The 9,725-nt window shown below is 47.1% G+C and overlaps 1 long non-coding RNA gene across 1 annotated transcript; it reads right to left on the bottom strand.

Moving 5' to 3' along the window:
- Positions 1 to 432: 432 nt before the first annotated feature.
- Positions 433 to 8,809, bottom strand: LOC140253133 (uncharacterized). Its single transcript, XR_011903783.1, has 3 exons — positions 8,693 to 8,809; positions 4,025 to 4,207; positions 433 to 3,652 (listed from the first exon to the last, which is right to left on the bottom strand). It is a non-coding gene; the product is annotated as an uncharacterized lncRNA (long non-coding RNA).
- Between the last annotated feature and the right edge of the window lie 916 nt (positions 8,810 to 9,725).

The raw sequence follows: 9,725 nt of genomic DNA, 5'->3' as shown, positions 1-9,725 counted from the left end.
TTATGTAAAGTACACATGGCACTTAGGTTTACATATATTAGAACATCCTCATGAAGCTGCAGAATTCCAGAAGCAGCCATGGCACAAGAATGAGGACTGAAAATGCCTGTTTGGCCCTAGGTACAACATGTCTCCCTGAATTTTCCAGTTCTTAATATATGCATTTAGTTATTATGAAAACTATTTTAATAGGTGAATTCCTAAATGTTTTCATTTGCTCTGAATCAAAACGTCAAGCTACCCATTTGATAGAAGTTGAAATTGTGCCTTCCCTGTGAGTATCACTGTCCAAAAAAGAGATTATGGAGAAATACAAAACCAACTTCTGCTGGATTCCCATCACACACAGATTTCTGTTGGTTGTTTGTTTTTTTTTTTTTCCTCCTTGCACCAGGTCCTGAAGATGGCCAGCAAAGAGCAAGTGGTGTAAATCTCCAAGGATGTAGCAGAGACAAGATAAGTGCCTGTCCCCAGCCAATACAAACCATCCTGTCTGTGAGCACTCAGGCATCTGAGAGTGCATGCAGACCCTGGCCAGACAAAGGATTTCCAGCCAGTGCTCTCAGACAATCCCATAGTCCCCAGCCACTCCGTCCAGACTGGGGAGAAGCAGTCGTCACACAGTCTGTGGTATGTAAGAAATCAGCCTGTGCATGTGTATTGAAGATATATGTTCATACTCATGCCAGACAAGACCAATGATGGTGGAGAACATTCAACTTCCTCGTGCTCTTCCATGGAACACATCACTTGCCCATGCCATGTGGTTGACAGTATGTTTGTCCCAGATGGGGCTGACACAGGGTAAGACAGTAGAAAGTTCACATTCTCTTCTCTGTACCTGCCTCAGACTATATTTCCCCATGAAGGGGACTACCAGATGGCCTATGCTTCTGTAGGCCTGAATGAGCTGATAACAGGAGAGGATCTTCAGGCTCAAACTTTTAGGAGCTAGATATAGCACAATAAAATTGGAAATATTCCTTTTCCTAGCAAAGCATTTTAAAGGCTTTTTGGTGACAAAGGATTGTAATCACAGGAACTGAGTGCCTGAAAGGAAATATTAACAATATACATGGTCAGATCAGCAAGATGGTGTGAACAAGGAGCTGCCCCACTACATGGCTTGCTACTTGCTCCTATTGCACATCAAAGCAGCTGCGCAGAATGAGACCAGGGAAGCAAATTGATAGGAAATGTTAGCAAGACTCAGGTCTAGAAATACCCCACTCCAAACCAGTAGCAACCAGGGAGCCAAGAGGCACAACACTGAGTGTGTAGAAAGGCAGACTGCTAATCCAGTCTCTCCAAAGCCTTCACAGGCCCAATTCAAGATCCTCTTGCATAGGTGGATGGACTCCCATCGACTCTTCCAGGGTTTGAATTCAGTCTTTTAGGAACCAAGACAAAAGAGCAAGAGCTCCTCCTTAATTGATGACTCATCCATCAGCGCAGCTCAAACTCATTTTGACAAGTAGAGGGAAAAACCCACAAATTAAGTGACCATCCCCTGCCTTCCCCTTTCTTGTGGATTGTAAAGGAGAACTTTTGACCTTTCTGGCTCATACACCAAGGCTTGGCAGGAGCCGGTTGCTCACCCCAGCTGAACTGTACCATGCATGTATCCCCATACAAGAGGTGCTTTTCACTTGCTAAATGATCCTTCTCCCCCTCCTTTGCTCTATCACAGCACTATAGGGACAGACAATGGCACAGCTCCATGGTGCTGGGAGAAGGTTCTCATTAGGAGCCTCTCATTAGGGATGAAAGACTAGCCGGATCATCCTGCTGTCATTTGTGCTCCATGCTGATTTCCAGAAGAGACTGGTGGGAAGCACAAACATTCTCCTGTGCGTTTGTTTTTTAACCTCCAGGTGAGATGACCAGCAGCAGACTCACTTACTTAAGGCATGGTAAGGATGCTGGCAGTGAGGTCTGAGAGCAATAGAAGACTGCATGGGATTGCACCCTGAGTGGGAGCCTAGCAGAGCCCTGCAGACAGGTCAGGAATCTTGAGAACACTTCAAGGTCTCAGGATACGCTTTGAAAACTTTAAGCTCTTCCTAAATTAGAAGGATTAATTGAATGCAAGGATATAGGCCCTCTGCAAACCTTCCCAGCAGCATGAAAGGTGAGAGTTTCTGTGTTAAAGGGTCTGTTTGGGTTGCAAAACACTGGGTACCTTTGGGATACATACATGGGGACGTGGCTCCTTGGCACAGGAATGGGCTCTTCCTCCACTAGAGTCCATCTCTATGTCAACATTCCTCTAATCCTCCTGCCAAAATACTGCCCAGACATTTCCTGCCCAGATATATGTCCCCTTGACTCACCAGGAGCATATAAATTGTTGAATAGAGGCTGCTAACCATACACAGCTATTGTACCTGGTTTTAATTCAGGGCTCAAGCAGGGGGCAAATCCCATCACAAAACCCATAGATTTAACATTACCATGAGGGGTTATCAGAGAACCATCAGCTTGTCTGGTTCAGAGACTGCCTTTCAGACAAGGAGCCAAACCAGGAAAATAGAAAATGCTGCAGGTAATGCTGAACAAGCATTTCAAGTTTTCCCATAGGATACATATTGCAGGTCCCTTTGAGCCCAGTGCTCCACTCGGCATTACCACATTCAGTTTCTTTTTCTAACTACCGGGGCTAAGGATTTACCGACAGCTCACCAGCATCATCAAGAAGAGCTGCTTCCACCATTGATTTTAAGAGCCTGAGAGGTGTTTGATACCTTGTCCAAGGTTCTCTCCAAGAACCCCATGCACTTAGAAAGAGAAATATCTGCTCCCTGGGACTTTCCCTGCTGTCATCTGGTCCTTGCTAAGTGCCTGTCCCCAGGCATAGCCAGGGATCCACACTGATAAAAAGGAGAATGGGTGGGAGCCCAGCTGGGCAGCAAGCCCGGCCAGCTGCAGGGACCAGGAGATGAAAGACATATATTTTGCCAGGTGACCTCAATAGCATCTCAAAGCGCCGGCTCTCTCACTCTGGCTTTAGCCCCAAACAAAACAAACTGGTGCCAGTTTGAGGGCTGACTGATTTGTTGTGTTTTCACAGTAAGCAGTTGACAAGAATTCAAAGGGGAAGGGAAAAAAAAAAAATAGTAATAGCAAATTGATAAGATTCCTGACCGCTTTCTGGGGCTTGAGTCCCAAGGAAAGCAGGGCTGGTCCAGTACCAGAACATCAAAGTGAAGAGCAAGGGGAGCCATCCCAGCTGGAGACAGTGAGATAGCTGCCTGCTTGTTATTTTTGCCTGTGGATAATGACACATCTGGGGACATTTGGCCCCCTGGGGCTGGAGCATCATCCAGCAACCACCAGGTCAGCAGCAAAGGGGCCTGAGGTCAAGAGGATTAGCAGGCATGGTGGGCATGGGTTGGTAGTTGGACTAGGTGATCTTAGCGGTCTTTTCCAACCCTAATGGTTCTATGATTCTCTGTGCATTTGCTCCAGGAGATTTTCTCCCTGTCATGTGAAATCCATCTCTGTAGCTCCATAGCCAGGAGATTAATCTTCCTGTATCAGACCTAAGGAAAGACTTGTGTGTTTAAACGCTTGTCTCTGCCCCAGCCCCCACACAGTTACATGATCCGAGCAAAATCCAGGCTTCTCTGGCAAGCTTCGTCTCAATCACAGCCTTTGAAAACAGGAGAAAAGCTGCACTAAGGAGAACATCCACCACACAGCTTGCCAGGGTCGCTCAGTGCTGGAGGCAGCAGTACTCGAGGCAGCAGTGCTCTGGCACCTGCCAGGTACCCAGGGGGAACAGGCAGGTGGATGGACAGACAGAAAAGGGGCAAGGAGCTGGACAAGGCTCTCTGAAGTTGGTTGCCTGCAAGGCTGAGATGCACACAGCACATTGCTTTCCTATGATGGCACACAGTGTTGGCTGCAGGACAGGGGTTATTACTGAGATTAGACTCTGGAAGTCCCTGTGGGTGTTCTGTCTGATGGCAGTCACTATGATAAGGTGTGAAGAAAGAGGTCTGCTGAGCAGATTGGCTCTTACCATCTCCTGTCCTGTCTTCAAGGTAGATCAGCTTCAATAACATCTTTAGGATGAGGATTTCTGTCTGTGTCTTCCTTGCATGTCCCTCTCATCCAGACCAATCTGGTTTGGGCAGGAGAGGGATTCACTGTAGAGCTTAAATCGCTTAATCCTGAAGCTTCATGAGTTGTTAAGAGAAGAATGCTGTCAGAAAGAAAATTGGAAAAGCTGAACCAAATCGACCTCAGAAAACAGAGGGGACTAAAAATCCCCATGTTAAAAAAGAATGCCTTGTGTGACTCCTAAGCCCAGCTTTGTTTCCTCAGGATGTTGCAGGGCTGCAGCCTCACACACATTCATGGCACCGCATCGGGGCAGCCTCTTGTTCAGACCATGGCTGAGCCAAGCTCCATTGGACACAAGCTGAGAGCATGTCTGAACCCTGGAGATGCAAGAGACCTACAGGGAGGGCTGAGAGCCACCACCTCTGCTCTAAGTAGAAAAAGGGAAGCCAAGATGTTCTTGAACAACTGCAGGGACAATGATACCATCATCTCCTGTGCAGCTTGGGCCAGTGCATCACCACTCCTTCTGGGAATAAATGTTTCCTGAAGAAGCTGAACCAGGAGAGGTTCAGACTGGACAAGCCATAATCTCTCATCCTCAGCTGAAGAGTATGTGTCCTTACATGGCAGTTTGCTGCCCATCAAGAGCCAAGGGTATTTCTCCCCTGAGCACTAGTGAGGTGTGGAGGCTTCTGATGTGTTCTTTCAGCATGTCCCCAGCGTGTTCCCCTGTCAATCTGCACAGACACAACCAGAGTCTGGGGACACATGTCACCCACAGCAGAACAGCACATTTCAGACCATGCCCTATTAAAAAGATCAGCAGTACAACAAAGAAAACAATTAAAAATTGACATTGACAGATGAGTTCATTCCACCCAGGCTGGAAACGCTACTCACGCTTCCCAGGGCCAATGTCTGCCCTGGAGACCTCACCTCTCACTCCCAGAGTACTCACATTGTGCTCTTTGCCCATCCTATGGGACAGCACGCCTGCACTCAGGAGCGTGGGCTGTCAGCACAGAGCAGAATTACTTTGACTTTACTGAAAGGGAGCACAAACACGACCTGCTCGTGCATCCAGAAGGAAAGCATCTCTTTTTGTTTCCTAAAGATTATCATCCTCCTGCACCCTGCCTGATTGCAAGCGTTGCTCTGCTTGGACAGCCAGCCCAGATCCAACCATTAGCCTCATAAATATTCTTGATATGTCGCTTCAGTGCAAACCTCCTCAAGCCATTGCCCTCCCCAGCAGCAGACTCGGTGGCGACGTGCAGGGCAGCCCGAGCCAGAGCCTCCTGCCACAGTCAGCAAACAAGCGTGTTTTATATTAGGCACATTAAGAGGGAACAGTCCTGTTGCAAGGAATATTGAATTAAAGGAAAACATCCAGGAGAAGGATTCAGCCCTGGTTATACACAGAGGAACACAGGACCAGCTCTAGATTTGAAGCATGTGGTGGCCCATTGTAATTTCCTCGGTCCATTTCAGCTGTCTAAAGTTACAGTCACAGTTATGGTCGGGTTTCAGAACTCCAAATTCACTCCTATGTTATCTCCTTCGCCACTCGGGGCAGTCGTGTTATACCATAAAGTCCTTTACACTGTAACAGTGAAAAGGAAAATCCTCTGTGCTCCCAGACAGAGTTTGAAGGAACAGCGCAGCCACTGAGGTCTGTAAGGTTCCTTGCTTAAGGCACAGCGTCAGCAATGCAAACCTTGTTCTTTCACCCCAATACACCTGCCCTACTTCCTCACCTGGACAGACCCTGTCAGTATCACAAATCACTCTCCTGCTCCAATTAATCCTCCCCAGCCTCACAGGCCTTTTACAACACATTTTCTCCTTCCCTCCAGTCCTTATCCACCTCCTGTCAGCCTGCAGCAGTTGTATAAAGTATGAAATTCCCCAGCTAGGATTCACAAATACCAAGAAGAAATGCACAAACATCTTCCCTCTCCTCCATGGAACAGTTCAGCCATAAGCAGTACGTGGGGCTTGTGCAGAGCCTCTTGTGGTGGTAGCAACATCCCCTGGCAGCATCAAGAGAACCTAAAAGCTGAAAGCACTGGGGAAAATGGGGAGGAAAAAAAAAAACCTCAGCATATTTTAGGGCTGGTCCCATGGAAAGAGCAGAACCACCAGCAGAACAAACTGTATGAGAGATGTAACTCACTGCATCCAGCATGCAGGTTTCCAGATGAAAACTGCAAATGCCATAGAGATTTAGATGGGGGAGACAGAATCACAGAATCATAGAACCATTTGAGTTGGAAGGGACCCTTAAAAGCCATCAGGTCCAACCCCCTGCAATGAACAGGGACACCCACAGCTCCATCAGGAGGTCAGTGCATTATTGGGGTGAAGGCTCAGGAGGTGCCACCCTTTGGCTGAGCACATATAGAATTTCTGCCTGTAAAATAAATATGTTCACTAATGACAGCTTAAATACAGGTTTTTACTTATGCTGGGATAGGTGAGACACAATTACTGTCACTCTGCTGAATGATGATGCCCAGTTAAGCCAAAGCAACACAGCATAACTTGGTTAGATTGCCACTCTGCATGTGCAGTAACTCCCAAAGCAGACTCTAACACTGCTGGAGCTCTTCCACCTGCTTGTGTCTATGTGTGGACATCTTAAACCAGGTCCATTCTGTAAACATAACCCAGGTCTATGCTGAAGGTCACACGTGTAACTTCCTGTTTAACTCAAGATGGCTCTACAGAGCTTACAGAAGCTAAGGTCAAGGAAATCCTGTACACGTTTTGTGTTATGTGAAGCAGAGAGAAAAACTAGAATGACTACTTTGCACCTTGTCTGAATGTGAGGTGGGCCCAGGGCTGCAGCAGCAGTAATACGCCCTTCCTCCTACTATGGACATCCATCCTTGGAATAGGAAAACCAACTTCTAGAGATGTGTCTCTCTCTTCACCAATCACAAAGACAGCTCTTAGAAGTTGCTTAGAACAGTCTAATAGATTCATTAAGGTTAGAAAGACCCCTGAGATCATCTAGTCCAACCCAAACCATCCCCACCATGCCCACTGTGTCCCTCAGTGCCACATCTTCATGGTTCTTGAATACTCCCAGGGACTGTGACTCCACCACCTCCCTAGGCAGCCTGTGCCAATATCTCACCTCTTCTTCTGAGAAGAAATTTTTCCTAATATCCAACCTGAACGTGTCTCACATTGATAAAGCCTTGCCCTAAACCCTACATGCATTTCCGCTACCCATGGCAAGAGTTAAGCTCTTTGGGGCAGATCTGTTGGTCTCATTAAGCTGAGATAGGCTGGACACACCATCTCTCAGGTCTGGGTTTTGAACACTACCATGATATCAAGAACTGGAAAGAAATCACAGGCCTCACATCTGGCAATGGAGACATCAGCACTGACCATATGTCACTTCCTTCTCACTTACATCTACCCTATCCACACACACCTGAGCACATTCAGTCATGGCTGGAGCTGAGAGGGCCCTGTCTCTTGATTTCATAGAAACATAAAATCATTAGGTTTGGAAAATACCTCTAAGATCACCACATCCAATTATCAACCCATCACCACCATGCCCAATAACCACATCCCTCCGTGCCACAGACTTGTCTCCAGACCTCTCAGTAGGATCCCAGGAGATACTCCTCTCTCCCTGTCTGGCATTTCTGGGGAAAAGAAATTCAACTAGAAGCAAGAGAAAACTGTCAAGAGGTTTTCAAGAAGTTCCTCACCCTCCACAGGATGAACAGTGGCATCCTTGGCAGAAACAAGCTGAAAACGAAGTGAAAGCAGCACACCAGGCAATCACTGCAGTAGTGCCTGATGCTATTCAACAGCTCCAAATACCTGCCCTCATTAGCATTAAAGACCACACGCCCAGAGGCGGATCATCTGCCCTTCATTAGGACTGGGATTACACCAAGAGCATCTCACTAGATCTCAAACTCCACCAGATCAAGCCAGCCCACCCGCCCCCACACAGCAGTGAAAGTGTCCTCCTCATCTGCAGAGCTGGCTGCTTAAGATCTGCAGTGGCCTAACAGTAGTTTCATCTGTCAGCAAAATCCTGATGGGGAAAAATAGAAAGGAAAAGGAAAACAAGAAGAAAGCTGCAGGGGGAGCAAACAGAAACGAGCTGGATAATCAGCTGCAATTCAAAGCAGTGAGGAGATCTGCTTTATAACCCACTGCATCGCAGAGCTTTCCGCTTTGCAAATCCCATCCTGATGCACAACAAGTAAACAAATACTCCCTAAAATGAACCAAAAAAATTAGTCTTCATTGAATGCCCTTGTTTTCTGCAAGGTCTCTTAAATCATCCCAGTAAAGCTGAAGTTATCTTTATTGGGAACAGGTCGCCTGGTGAGGCTGTAGATGCCTCCTCCTTGGAGGCATTCAAAGCCAGGCTGGATGGGCTGTGAGTACCCTGGTTTAGAGGGAGGCATCCCTGCCTATAGCAAGGGGCTGGAACTGGATTCTCTTAAAGATCCCTTCCAGCCCAAACCATCTGTAGCAATTGGACAGATCTATAGAGTGGAAAAGGCATTGCCACAAAGGTGTGATGGGGGAAGGACCAGCACAGTAGAAAGGTGCTATTAAGGAAGGGAAGAAGATCACTTACCTGTATTAGAAGATTTCAGGTTTACAGGGGAAAGCTTCAGCAAGTAAGGATCTCTATCTGGAAATCCCTCCCCAGCGGTAGTCAGCCCTTAAATGGGGTTTGAGAGGTGCAGCCAGGCTCTACTCCTTCTAGTCATACAGCTGAATTGCCTTCACCTGTGCTCTCAAGGCTGACCGGGTCCTTTCCTCAGGTGCTCAATCAGTGGTTCAGGCTGTGACTCAGCAGTTCCCATACACCATTCTATGATTATTAGGATAATTGCCTGGCTGGAGACAGTTTAGTCAGTCATCTGCAAAATGAAGAATGACCAATGGAGATGAACTTAGCCAGTGTCCATCCATGATCCAGGTGGGAGCCCTCCCAGCCACGTGCTGCCCAAAATGGCTGGCAATGTCCCTACAATGAAGCTGCTCTCACCACTCCAAACCTTTCCCTTCCCACAGCCCCCCAAACTAGAAGAAAGTATGAAGCGTGAATTAGAATCATAGAATCATTCCGTTTGGAAAAGACCACTAAGATCATCTAGTCCAACCATCGACCCGTTATCACATTACTGCAAACCAAAGAAAATCTCACTTTCGAGGCAACGTGCTTGGGAAAAAGGATACAAATAATAATTGAGGGGTAGAGCTCGCAAAACAGTCTTGAAATGCTGCACTGCTTGCTAATGCTGAGCATTTCTACCTCTCTATCAGAGCAGGGAGGGAAGGAGCAGCTGAAGGTCAGTGCTGAGTCGAGGAGCAGCAGAGGAGCCAGAGCTCTTTGTGCTTGAAAAAAGGCTTGGCAAACCTTTGGGAAATAAAGATTTTTGTCAGGCTTTGCAAACTATTTTTGTCCCTCTTGTTGCTGAGCATTATGCAGACAAAATAATAGAGGCTGTGGGGAGAGGGACGGCTGTAATATAACCCCAGGACCTATGTCCTCTCCGAGGCTCAGATGGATGGATGACCTGCAGATATAGCTTGCTGGCTTGTACACTGTGTGACATACCATCCACTGCTTCCCATTTCCTCTCCGCCTTTTGTTTGTTTTT

Source organism: Excalfactoria chinensis, chromosome 5, assembly GCF_039878825.1.
Source record: "Excalfactoria chinensis isolate bCotChi1 chromosome 5, bCotChi1.hap2, whole genome shotgun sequence".
Taxonomy (NCBI): domain Eukaryota; kingdom Metazoa; phylum Chordata; class Aves; order Galliformes; family Phasianidae; genus Excalfactoria; species Excalfactoria chinensis.
Note: the sequence above shows the minus strand (reverse complement) of the source record. Positions and strands in the feature narration are given on the sequence as shown.